The following is a 14,217-nucleotide window of genomic DNA, read 5'->3' on the forward strand; positions in this document are numbered from 1 at the left end:
CTTCACAGAAGCTCTGCTGCGAACCTTGCAGAACTAGCACTCCTGAAAGAAAGGATATTGCGGAGACATCGCTTAGCCACAGCCTGGGGAATGTTTCCAGAATGAGATTTTCACTCTGTAGCGGAGTGTGTGCTGATATGAAACTTCCAGGCAGTTTAAAACTGTGAGCCGGACCGAGACTCGGACTCGGGACACACTTTCAATCTGCCTGGAAGTTTCACCTACCTTATCATTTACAGGTGCCATGTGTTCTTAGACATCGATGTACCGCGACAGAAAATGTGCTTTATCTCGACAACGGTAGATTTGTATACCCACGTTTATTGGAGTTTTGTAGCTACTTTTGTCCTGTACTTTCAATGCGTGAATTATTGACCATCACTTCTCAAACACCCTGTATAATCAAATAACACCTTGCCTCAATACAAATGCCTTTTACTGTCACTTGAAACTGTCTACATCATTTTGAATATCCGCGTGTATTAGCTTCGGTTGTGTGACTTGGTGCGACCGTATGGACGCAGAGCTGGTGAAGACCGCTTCAGCAGCCAGTGTTGTTTCTGTGACTGACAAGCGCCTCCCGTGCAACCCCACATGAAGCATTCTTGCTGATTGTAGGAATACTGGACATGGAAATCGGGAAAAGAGCAAACCTTTATGCATTAAGGAAAGACAGTCAAACGGAAGTACGAAGGAGACTTTTGAAACTGAGACCGAACAGACAAAATTGCGCTAGCGACAGTGTGGGAACTCCGACACATACATTGTGGGATGAAGATGCAGCGGGTAATGATCGTCAGGTATGGGGTACTCTGGATCTCAAAGCAGAGCCAAGAAACGAGTCGACCTGGCACGTCTTGGACGGTACTGCAGCCGCAGTATCCGAGAAAGCGGAAGGCGACTTCCGGAGGCATGAAACCTCCCCATCGCACCCCCCCCCCCCTCAGATTTAGTTATAAGTGGGCACAGTGCAAAACTGAACACAAATCAATCGAGTAAACAGGAAGAAGTTGTGTGGAACTATCAAAATAATAAGCAAAATATACACTGAATAGTCCATGCGCAAGATAGGCAACATCAAGGATGGTGTGAGCTCAGGAGCGCCGTAGTTCCGAGGTAGCCGGGCCGGTAGCTCAGCGTGTTCGGTCAGAGGCTTTAGCAGCCCTCTGTAACAAAAAACTGAGTTAATCGATCAACAACGAACTTAAACGGATGTCTTACGACGTCCGCCCCGAGCAGATGCAACGAACAAAAGCGAACGAAATGAGATTAAAAGATGTTAGCGTGAGCAACTGCGGAACGAGAGGTCCTTGGTTCAGATCTTCCCTCGAGTGAAAATTTTACTGTCTTTATTTTCGCAAAGTTATGGTCTGTCCTTTCGTTCATTGACGTCTCTGTTCACTGTAATAAGTTTAGTGCGATTAGTAGACGAAAGGACGTGCTTCTCCAATGGGAACCGAAGACATTTGATCGCAAGGGCTTAGGTCAACCGATTCCTCCACAGGAAAACACGTCTGATACATTCTATACGACAATGGTGACGGCATGTGCGTCACATGACAGGAATATGTTGTCGACCCACCTAACTTGTACACTTGGCGAATGGGTAAAAATATTCTTCTACCTTGCCCGATTTAGGTTTTCTTGTGGATGTGATAATCACTCCCAAAAAAGTGATGAAAACATACGAGTTTGTCACATAAACTGCAACAAATGAATGCAACAGTTTCACAGTCGCACAGTTTTCCCTGTGCTCTTTCAAAACATATGTTTTTAACGTTTTCAAACTTTTCCGTGTGTAGACCGTCAAATCCTGCATATGTCCAAGCAAATCTGAACATGTCCTGGAATTTTGGAGAGCGAAGTTGATTGTGTGTGAGTGCCTGAACTTTGATAATTGTCTGAAAATAAAAAATTAAACTTTTCACTCGAGGGAAGACTTGAACCCAGGACCTCTCGTTCACGCTTACCACGAAACCACGGCGCTCCAGAGCTCAGACTATCCTTGATGTTGCCTATCTTGCGCATGGACTACTCAATTTGTATATTTTGCTTATTTTTTTTTTCATAGTTCCACGCAACTTCTTCCTGCCTTCTCGATTGATCTGTGTTCAGTTTTTCAAGGCCTATCCACTGTGCTAACTTATAACTAAATCTGAGGGGGATGCAATGGGGAGGTTCCCTTGTAAGACAACGTTCCATACAGATGGAGAGAAGGCAAACTGAAGTCGGCCACAGGTAAACACGACACTTCAAGTCTGTACCGCATTGGTGCGTTTGATTAACGGAAATGTTGATTCTGTGACGTTAGACTGATTCGTGGCATCGATTGCCGCAGTGGGGTACGAGGGAAGGAGGGCAGTAGCGAAAATTAACTCTTCTTTACTTGCCCTTTCTGTCCCATTCGCCAGCATACACAATCATTGTTGTCTCTCTCATTCCGGTCTTTATACCTCATCATTCCAATTATTCCCTCTCTCGATCAGTGGTATTTTAATATTGCGAGGAATAAAATAAATGAAAAAAATGATTGTAGCAGTGGGAATCGAACCCGAGACGATGATTTGACCACTGGGCCACGGTACTGTTGCGTCAACTGCCCCTCAAAACTCCCTCGTACGCTAGCACAGTGGTTAAAATGCAGTCTTAGTGAGAGATACTGATCTGTTTCTGTAAGCAGCGTAGCGCTGGTAGTGCGGTAAAGGATGACGTGACGTCAGATCACGCACCTTCGGAAACAGGCAGCTGCGTCCCTTCCCTGAGTTGATAATAGCGCGGCTGACATTTCATTTCAGCACTCGACACTGGTTTCTTGTTCTGGAGAGAGTGCTACAGAAGTAGTTTCCGTCAATTTTATTTTAATATCAGCATGCATTCGAGGAGAAGTGGCACACTTTTAATGCGATTTCCGGCTCGTATTCGAAGTGAAATAGCATAATTTAAGTGCAGTATTTACAGTGAACATCAGCACGTGATAACCAGCGGCCACTTCTCTGTTATTCTCGCCCATCGGAGCGACAAATCCAGGGTTGTTTCTTGCCGTCATCCTTGCTCCGTTTACTGTCCATGGCCACACCACTGAGGAGCTCTTTCCTCAATTTTGTGGACGACTAATTGTTCCCAATCCTTTATCACCATTTCTTCTTGTCATCTCTCTCTCCTGGATATGCTGCCTCCCTCTTTACTCCGCCCATCTCTACTGCCTCTACTCTACTTTTCTGCTACAGAAATAACTATAAATATTTCAGATGTATTAGTTCCGTAAAGAAACGATGACGCTAATGAATCAACTTTTCAAAATGTTTACAATAAATTGTTTCAGTTTTATTGTAGCCAATTTTTAAGCCTTCTTTCAGATATACTCTACTAAGTTCTCCTGTTAGTTCTTAACGATCATTTGCACTACAAGCGTCTCATCAGTAAAGTAGTTGGCTCTGCCATGTTATAGCAACACGTTTTCCATTTTTTTCCCGCCGTAGAGATCAAAGAAAAACATTTTCTATCATTGCTAAGAGTAGTTTGTATGACAGAACAAGAAAAATTTCCAACTGAGGACTGGGATATATTTATTTATCTTTTAGATGCAGCCTCATGAACATTTTACGATACCATAATCGGTTCGACCATCCAGTGCCCATATCCAGATTGTCAGTAGGATTCGTACTACTCTTCGCATTTCTCCAGTATTCTATCAATAAACCGAAGGGCCAAGTGATCATTTCGTTTCATGTCCCTACACAGTGTATCATCCAGTTATTTGTATGGATTGGTCAATTCCATTTGCGATTCACTGATAGAATACTGCGTTTTTACGTTTTGTGAAATGTACAGTTTTACATTTGTGAAGATTTAAAGCAAGTTGTGAATGTTTGCACCACTGTGAAATCTTATCAAGATCCGCCTGAATATTCATGCAACTTCTTTCAGACAGTACTTCATTATAAATGACTGCAAAAAGTCTTAGGTTGCTAATAATATTGTCCCCAAAGTCATTAATATACAACATGAACACTTCCTGGGGCCACACCCGAAGTTACCCTCCAAAGTGACTCTCCATCAATGATAGTATGCTGTATCCTTCCTACCAAGAAATCCTCAATTCAGTCACTAATTTCGCTAGACACTCCATACGATCGTACTTTCGAGAATAAGAGTGGACGTGGTACTCATTCAAACGCTTTTTGTAAATCAAGAAATACTGCATACACCCGACTGCCTTGATCCGATGTTTTCGGTATGTCGCGTGAGAAAAGTGGGAGTTGGGTTTCACATGATCGATATTTTCGAAATCCGTGCTGATTAGCATTTCTGTTCGAGATACCTCATTATGTTTGAGCACAGAATATCATCTAAGATTCTACAATAAATCTATGTCAAGGATACTAAACGGTAATTTTGTGGATCAGTTCTGCTACCGCTATTGTAAACAGGTGTGACTTGTGCTTTCTTCCAACTACTGGGCACGGTTTTTTGTTCGAGGGATTTATAATAGATTTTAGTTTGAAAAGGGTGTAACTCAGCCACAAATTCTATATAGAATTTGGTAGGGATTCTATCGAGCCCTGGAGCTTTGTTGAAGTTTAACGATTTCAGCATTTCCCTACACCACTGACACTAACATTTCACTTGTCTTTTCAATGGTGCGAGGCTTAAATTGGGACAATTCTCCTAGGATTTCCTTTGTAAAGGAACATCTGAAAACTGTGTAAAGAATTGCTTTTGCTTTGGCATCCTCAATTTCTGCTTTTGACTCATTGGACACTAATTTTGGTGCCACTAATAGACTTTACATGGTACCCCAGAATTTCTTTCGGTGTTGTGAAAGATTATTTGACAATATTCTGGAGATTTTACGCATTGCTCTCTTGACAGCCTAACACGTTTAGTTCAACCTGTCTCCCTCTGTAGTCGTATGCTTTGTTATACACCTATTATACAGTACTCTCTGTTCAGTTCGGTGTGTCCGGGACAGTATGCATTTTTTTTTTCCCAAAGATTAAGACCATTTAGCTAAGCGTTCTGTGGGAAACGAAGTATCGAAGTGATGACCTGAAGGTGATCCAGTATCAAAAAACTGGGTTCCCGAATTATATAGCATACAAACAAGTTAGGAAGGTGGCGCACAACGACGAAATAGTTTTATGGAAATGAATATCGATGCCAGTCGCTGTCTTGGTGACACGAATTGTGATGATTCTAGAATACAAAGCAGTCGGATAAATTTGCTGGTTTGCTGTTGCGACACGGTGTTAGCAAAATGTCCAGAATGAATTTTTTATTCCGCAGCGGCGTGTACGCTGATATGAAAATTCCTGGCGGATCAAATCTGTGTGCCGGACCGAGACTCTCATTCGGGATCTATGTCATTTTAGCGGAGTCTTTCGTTCTGCAGTGGCGTTTCTCGATGCGTATTTTGTTCACATTAACCCTCGCATTCCTATAACGAATATTTTCAGACGGTGAGGAAATCTGAACTGTGCACCGCCCTTACAAATTAAGGTTATTGCAATGTACACACCACCATAAAGTGAGAAACTTGATCTGGGATCTGAAATATCTTACACGCCGCCAAAACGTTTTTCGTTTAAATTCGTATTACTGCGAGTAGATTGAGAACAGCAGCAAGACGCTGGCATTTTGCCCACCAGGCGGCAGCACATGGGCGACGCGCGCGCCGTTGCGGCCCGCAGTCGTACTGCCGGCGAGACAACAGAGTAGTGCTTCGCTGTTTAGTCTGCTTGCGGGTCGGGCCGGAGCAGCTTGCTGTGTGTAGTGCGTAGTGTGTGTGGCTTTAGAGCAGGAAGCGGCGGTGCGATGCCAAATTTCCGTCGTTCCAGTGTTCTGTAGTGAGTGTTCCACCATGTTCTAGGGCCTTCCGCGAGGAACGTCTCACGTGCACAGTGCTGCCAGTGGTAATGCGTAGCTGGAAATGCTGCTACGCGCGTAATGGAAGCGTCCAAGGAAAGTCCACCCTAGTTATTGAGGTTTCAGTTGCTGCGGTTCCGCAACAATTAGTGCCGAGTTTGATACGGCAGATACAAATCGACGTGGCTGCTCCGTCAAGTCGAGCACTCCTAAATTACATCTGCAGCCCCATTTCGTCAGTCTATAAATAGACTTAGAGAAATTGACTGAGGCTTTTTTTATTAATATATTGCAGGTGCCTCATCTATGAAATTGTGGTGCAGAAGTCACTGGCAAAATGTGAGCAAAGTGTCATACTGGAATATTGATCGTCGCGGTATTGAGAGAGCTATTGATTCGGTCTGTGCTATACCATGTGTCTTTATCTTATTTCTTGTTGCTGGGTCTCTGGAAGTTTTCCCGTTAATCTTGCAGTGATGAAATTAATGCGCTTTTTGTTTCATTGCGGCAATCAAGTAATATAACGGTCCTGGGAGCGTTTCGTGTATAGTGCTCAGCGTGTGCCAAGATAGCGAACAAGTGACCATCTAGTCGTGCCGTGTGGCAGGAAGTGCTAGCTGGCTCATCTGCGGCCGTGACTCACGCCGGCTCCAGGCGGCATCAGAGCGGTAAAATATCTCGTGCTGACTAATCGCTGACGCCCCCTTTAAACACTGCTGTTTCTCTCCGCCTTCCTGCGTCAGCTGTCTAACAGCTTGTTAGTCTTGCGTACCACTCCTTTGGGAGGTAGGGAACACGGTAGAACCGATTACTTGTTTCGTATTTGTGTACGGTACTTATACATGAAGCCATCAATATACACACAGGACACTTGAGCACTAAATGTTTCCTGAATTTGACAAAAAGTGCGTTACATTTGGCACAAATGAAATCAGGCTACGTCACTGATAAAATCTTAATTTAGCTTCACATTTGTTGGCTGCACACTCTCAAAGAAATTAACACCATTCAGCATAATACAGACCTCGGGATATGCTACAGATGTCTTCATAACCAGGATTTCAGGAGGGGCTCGTACTACAGCGGCGAAATGGATGATCGTCCCATCGGCAAATGTTCCCAGTGTTTCTTTTGTTACATTCTCTGGTAGCTGCAGGGTCTCAATAAATTCGCGCATGGAGAGGGATAAAACGACTGCTTGTTTCCTCGTTGCTATTGTCATACAAAAGTATTTAAAAGCCGTTTATTAAAACTTTAATAAAATTCGCTTTTGTACTGTCGGCCACTTGGCCATTTTCAAGTGTACAGCTTAAGCAGATGCTTATATTGAGGTACTTTTATTTTATGAATAGTTTAAAGTGAAAGGGACGATGGCGTTCTGAGCGAACTATAAGGTATGGGCTGCACCATCACGATCTGTGTAAAGGTAGGTGGCCGACTGTTTCCGCTAAAGGTTAGGCGTCTAAGAAGGTTAAGCAGACAACCTTTTGAAAGAAAAAGTTTATGGAAATCGTTATTTTAGGCTTCTGCTAGTGACACAATTAAAACGTTTTGCACAGTGTTTCAGCCACAAGTGTAGAAGAGACGCGCCTAGTGTCACAAGGAGGCGTGTGGACTTTGCATTTGACCGATTTTATAACTTCCGCGTAGCTAAGAAAGCACAAACGGTTTGCTTATTTGTATTTAGGATAACTCGCACACTGGCCATAAGTAAACGTTTGCCTATGTAGTTTGTCAATCAGTGCTCACATATTCTTTCTTACTAATCATGATTGTTAGCCCATAAATGTCAGCATCAGAGTATGCTGTCGGCCATTTCACTGAGGCTCCTATATCTTCAGTAGGAAATGACGGCCAGCGTGCTCAGCCACAGAGCGCCAATGCAGAGTTTGGGGTCTACTGGTAATAACCGGTCTAGCCACTACGTCATTAACATTGGCTGCAATAAGTGTCATAGTTCAAAGCAATCTCTTGCAAAATATGGACAAATTCAACGTTGGAAGATCGATCCAGAAAGTAGTTCCTCCACAAAAATGTTTTGGCAAATTACGTGAGCACACCTGTAGCGCAGACTCGGTTTCATACGTTCCGTATGTTTGTTTGCTGTTCGATCCAGTGACAATACGATTCAGAAAGCGTAAGTCAATTGCGTGACGCATGGCATCGTTCACAAAAGGGCTGGCGCCTGCGTTGTTGGGCCGCTGTGGAAGCCCTCCTCAGAAGTGGCTGTTCGCTGTCGAGGGCAGCCAAGTGGCCTCTCCCCCTCCATTGCCCAAAATCGCTGGCAGGGCCATGCTGTCCCACAAGGCCGTGGAAATAGCTCCTGGCAGTTCGGAGTTGCGCGCTTTACGTTTGCGTCTTCTTTGGCCTGTTGTTCACACGAAGAGTATAATACCAAACCTCCGCGTCTTGGTTAAACCATGCTGACGGCTGTAAAACACTTTCTCCTCCGAAATCTGAGCCATACAGCGCAGACCATGTCAGGGTTCCTCTCTAAAACGGAAATAAACTTTATTGTGGATGTACTGAAGTTCCACTATAAATGTGAAACTTTGTGCGCTTAAGGAAGCCTCCGATACTGCCATTCACAGAATGTTATCACGAGCGGAAAATTTTAAGCCGATTCAGACAGATTGACTTGTAGTGTAGCCTGAGGGCCAGGTTAGGTTGGAGTGTCAGTTTGGCTGTGAATTGGCGAACTCAACTAGTCTAATGATCGTTAAATTTACGTTCCGATCGAAAGGTATTTTCTAAGAGTGGTAAGGTATTTTCAATTCTTCAGTATAATCTTGATTTTGTGTGGCAGAGTTGTATTTAGTGCGTTTATTACGCCACAAATGTATGACTATGTATATTCAGAAGCGTTGAGATTTTCTATTATCACCCGGAGATAATCGTTCAGTTCGAACTGCGTAGTGGCGTAATAAACGTATCTGAAATAAAGCTGTTGTGGATTTGACATTTAGTTATTAGGCGAGACAATGACGCTGCTCGTAACCCCCAATTCTCGCGTAGCTATTTATACTTAGATATTTAAAGTGTGATTTTATGACTAAGTCCCCATACTCCTTAACATGTCAGCTTTTCAGTTTTCTTGGGAGTACGTAGTGAGCAACAAATTCGGCGCCCGGCATGTGACAAAGACAACTAGGGAAAAGATGCATAATACCGCACAAAGGGAACATAACTGCTCGTCTCGAGTCCCAAAGACTTGTAAACCATGTCACCGAGAACGCCTCTAGGGTCATAAATTTTCAGCTCGTGAGCAAGACAGTACATGGAATATTGTAGACTTCACCTGAGACATTCTAGTGCCCTTCTGAAACAGTCGGAGCATCGTGTTTTGTTCGTGGCGGTTGACTGAGCCGGTTGTTCCACGTACAGCAGCATTAGAATTCTTACGATAATTGTAGTCGGCCTGCTCTCGTCTGCTACAGCACTTGGTTGCCATAGGACTACCGCGCGGAGTCGCGACTTGTCAAATAGGGATGAAACACATGTGGAACTGCCCCACAAGAAATCGTTTGACACGAACCTCTCGTCGGATGGGGAAGACGAAGTGCAGCGCGGCCTGTCCTGACGCGAGACCTAATTTAAGCTTGAGAAAGTTTTCCAAAGTGGCGACTGCCCCGTTGCTCAACCCGCGGGCTCGTAGCCAGCCAGCTGCTCCCATAACCAGGAATATCGCCGCAAATCCCTGCAGTCTTCACTGGCAAGTTCCATTCTTTCATTCGTGTCCGATGTGTGGCCGGTAGGAGAGATGGGTCCAATGAAAAGTACATTACAGCATGTCCGATTTTGAACAGTGACCGTCAACAAGGCCACTGTCGGTACCATTACACCATTATGTCTACAATCACCTCATAGAACCCGCAGGTTTTAAATATCGAAACCTATGTGGAGTAGGGGGCTTTGGACGGCGTTGTTCTTAACGCCTTCCAACGTACTAAAGACTTAATATTCATGTACTCGGTGCACATGCCTTAATTATCTTTGAGTCAGTGTTTTAGAGATCATTCACCATTGTCTTCTTCAGAGAGGCAATTTTCTGTCGAAAAACAATTGAAGTGTACACTATGAGAGATTACATTGGTACTAACAGTGAAAAGCAAGTCGCAGCATCTTCATTTGTCACCATGTATGATATGGGGAATACTCCTATAGTCTCTCCGTATGCGCTTCCACGCATCACTGATTCCTGTTCCGTACCTCTGTTAACCACATATGGCCACATATGGCTATTTTCTACAGTCTCTTAGGCGATTCAGTCCATTTAGTTTGACGCATAGGCTGCTCAAACAAGATACTACGTTTATTGCTAAGGCCGTGTTCGCCAACAGCATTTTTTTCTCCCTAGATTCAGGTTACGGCCTGTCTGATGCACTAGGCATTCTTTCATCAAAAAATTTTCACCCTTTGCCTAGCAGCGTCTTCTATTTCATTTCTTTGCCCTTCAGGACCTATCTTCCATGGTGACGTATACGTTTTAGTCCGTACTGTGTGGCCCAGAATTTTCCGAAATTCCGTGATAATCTTATTTCTGCTACTCATTAGTTCCGTACGCATTTGATTCACGACCCAGTGTGTGCTCATTAGGCTGGTCGTGAGAGTAGGAATCTCGTCAGCGAACTCGGATGTCCTGCTAGCCTGATATTTTAATCCCATATGTGAATGATTATTTTCGTCATTATTTCCTTAGATACACAAATTGAACAGAAGGACAGAAAGACTGCATTTCTAGCAGTTCATTCACTCCTCTCGATTCTTGTATATTATCAGAACGAGATTTTCACTCTGCAGCGGAGTGTGCGCTGATACGAAACTTCCTGGCAGATTAAAACTGTGTGCCGGACTGAGACTCTAACTCGGGACCTTGCAAACAGTTTTAATCTTCCAGGAAGTTCCATTGTACGAGGCGTGTTTTTTAAGTGCCGTTTTGAAATTTTAAAAACGACCTAATATTTTATTTTTACATGAAAGCCTGTACCTTACTCTACTTTCTTACATAATTTCCGTCAACATTGAGGCACTTGTCATAACGTTGTACCAGTTTTTGAATACCCTTCTTATAGAAGTCTGCCGTCTGACTTGTTAACCACTGCGTCACCACTCTTTTGACTTCGTTATCGTCTCGAAGACGCTGACCGCCCAGGTGTTTCTTCAAGTGCAGGAACAGATGGAAGTCACTGGGCGCAAGATCGGGGCTGTACGGAGGATGATCCAAAGTTTCCCATGGAAAATACGTGATGAGATCTTTGGTCTGATTCGCCACACGAGGACGGGCATTGTCTTGCAGCAGAACGATGCCCTTGCTCAACTTCCATGGACTGTTGCTTTGATTCTGGTGTGACGTAGGCCACCCATGTTTCATCGCCCGTACCAAGTTGGATTAAGAAATAATCACCGTCGTTGTGGTATCGCTCAAGGAAAGTAAATGCACTGTCTAAACGTTTGGTTTTGTGCACATCCGTCAATATTTTCGGTACGCAACGTGCACACAATTTTCGGTAATTAAAGTGCTCGGTCACAATGCCTTACAAAACACTACGAGAAACATTAGGAAAGTCGTCCGGCAAGGAGGAAATGGTAAAGCGTCTGTTCTCTCACCTTATTGTCCACTTCCTGCACCAAACTTCCATTAACGACCGAAGGACGCCCACTCCGTTGTTCATCATGCACATTTGTGCGGCCATCTTTAAACGCTCTCACCCACTTTCTTACCATTCCATCACTCACTAAGTTTTCTCCGTAAAGTGCACAGATCTCACGATGAATATCGATCGCTTTTAGGCAGCACTAAGAAATAACAGCCCGTACTTAAGTCGGCGGTACTAACGATTATCGGAGGCATCTTAAACACTCAGTACACAAAGTAAACAAGGAAGAATCAGTCTGTAATGGCGTGAGTGCGTAGATTAAGGTACAGACTTTCATGTAAAAATAAAATTGAGATATCTTAGCACGTCTTAAATTTCAAAACGGTACTTACTTAAAAAACACGCCTCGTATGTTTTATGTCCTTACCTACGGTTTATACCCATTTTCTTGAAATTGTCACACACATTTCACAATTTTAAATTCGAGGTCGCTTTTTCTACCTCTACATACAATGCTCTATGTAGATGGTGTTTTGATGTTTGTCTTGCTTCCATTAAAATTCACAGCGTCAGACTTGGTACTGTGGTGCCTTTAGTTTTCCTAGAATCAAACTGGTCATCTGACAGATGTAATGTAGAGCACCCAAATATGTATAGTGTGAGGAGGAATGGCCCATTGAGCATTGGAATCCGTTGGAGTGGAAGAAGTGTCTGAAGCTGTACACCTTATAAACACAACTGTAGCCATTTGAAGCTGGACGTAAAGGCCCAAAGTGACAGTGGCGGTGACACACGACTTTGTGTAGGTGGTTCTGGGTGGTTGCGGTCTACGAGCTGTTGTGGTGGGACTTGGGGCAGCGGTGTTGGCGACTTTGGAGGCGCCCTGTGAACGGATCCAATCATCGGGTGGGCGGCGCCGCCCCCGGCCGGGCACTACGAGTGGCTGCCTGCTTGTCTGACTTTGCGCGTCGCACTGGCTTTGGCGCCGCCTCTGCCGCTATTGATCCGCACGTCGCGTGTCGATAGCTCTCCCCCGGGGTCGCTAGATCGATCCCGAGCTGCTGCCAGCGTGTTGCAAGGACGCGCCAGCGCACGCTCTGCCCCCGTACCTGACGGCGACGTTTCAATCACCTTAATGAGTGACTGCCCTAGCTGCGGCTGCTATACATCTCGTCCCTGAGGGTTACTAGGCTCGATTAATGGTGTGCTTCCGGGCGAGTGTGTTCTTCCCATTTTTATGCACAGTTTTTCGACGAACGACTCGTTCGTATTCTTCAGGCGCTTTGAGTTTTGTTGAGTCTTGTCGGTGGGTGGACTCCAACCAGACTGTGGACTGCCCTGGGTAGGGCGCCGCTGTCTGTGCTCCTATCCCACTCTCGGCTCCCACAACACTCTTTTGTGTTAAGAAGCGCACTCGCTGTCAGCATCTCAGGCCTGATGGCTGAGATGGCTCGCTGGTTCTTAGCTCTTATGCGCCCCCAAGCCTTGTTTAAATTGAAACCTCCGACGGTGTTAATGTTCTTACATCTCTATTTCGGTAGATCCCTTATTTACGCTGTCCCGGAAACTTGACATTTGCACCACTGGTCGCGCGGCATTTCGTTTTCTGATTACACTCGAGGGATAATTCGGCGAAAGCTGATTTTTAAATATATATATTATACCTTGAGTGTATGTATATCACATTAGGAAAAAAGCCGTATCATAGTAGTACAAACTTAGTTACGTTTACAGACAGTTCATCCATCACGGGAATAATCTCTAGAACAGGGATTCCCAACAAAATTTTCTCGAGGACCCCCTCATCAAGCATGATTGGTACCTTGTCATATCACAGTATCAAGTACCTAAAAAAGCCAAATTAAGACTCTTTTTATACCTTTTCTGTTTTTGCTCCTTAGATGAAACATTGATATATTCATTACTGAAAAACTATTGAGCTTTAAGTTTTTCAATTTAGCCATCATTGTTATTGTTAAATTTTGGATTATTGCTCGAAATCTTTGTCTTCAAATCTGGGTGTTTAGTATAACAAATGCATTATCTTCCTCTTCATCTGTAGGCCTTTCTCGTTTTAACGAACAACTTTTTAACAAACGGTCCATTTTTAACTATGCGAACTGTAGCTTTCCCAAAAAACAACGCTTTACAAACACTACTGTTTTAATACACAATATTGAATATGTAAACAATACCGTCTGAGAAAGCACTGGAAATAAATTAACAATGGCCGATTGTCGTCTGAAATGCGAGTTTCTCTGTTAAGTGACTGTAAGTTGTCAGCTGCGAAGAAGCAGCGCGCGTAGTCTAACGGAATACAGCAGAACTATTTGCCTCTATCGAATTCTAGTTTTGCCCTAGTGTGCTAGTTGTCAGTTGGTTGTAGGAAGAGGTTAGACGCAGAAGTTAGCGTTCGCTAAAGCTCTGCTCATGCAGGAAGCGGCCAAAACTAAAAATCTGTTACAATACGAAATTTATTTAATATATTTCTTATTCTAATAGCATCTTGAGGGCCCCTTTGGCATAGGTCGCGGACTACCTGTTGGCAATCACTGCTCTAGACGATGGTGGGGAGGCTTGCGTGCCTCAGCGATACAGACAGCCGTACCGTAGGTGCAACCACAACGGAGGGGTATCTGTTGAGAGGCCAGACAAACGTGTGGTTCCTGAAGAGGGGCAGCAGCCTTTTCAGTAGTTGCAGGGGCAACAGTCTGGATGATTGACTGATCTGGCCTTGTAACACTAACCAAAACGG

General features: G+C 44.1%; 1 protein-coding gene across 6 annotated transcripts in view; it reads left to right on the plus strand.

Moving 5' to 3' along the window:
• LOC126210295 (kinesin light chain) overlaps positions 1-14,217 on the plus strand; it is a 424,978-nt gene that overhangs the window by 148,370 nt on the left and 262,391 nt on the right. The window contains exon 1 of one of the 6 annotated variants that reach the window (XM_049939488.1): positions 5,711-5,846. The exons of the other annotated variants lie outside the window; for them this stretch is intronic. The gene's annotated coding sequence lies outside the window, so the exon portion shown is untranslated. Of the gene's footprint in view, positions 1-5,710; positions 5,847-14,217 lie in introns of those variants that run through there. 6 annotated transcript variants of the gene reach the window in all.

Source organism: Schistocerca nitens, chromosome 10 (genome assembly GCF_023898315.1).
Source record: "Schistocerca nitens isolate TAMUIC-IGC-003100 chromosome 10, iqSchNite1.1, whole genome shotgun sequence".
Lineage (NCBI taxonomy): Eukaryota > Metazoa > Arthropoda > Insecta > Orthoptera > Acrididae > Schistocerca > Schistocerca nitens.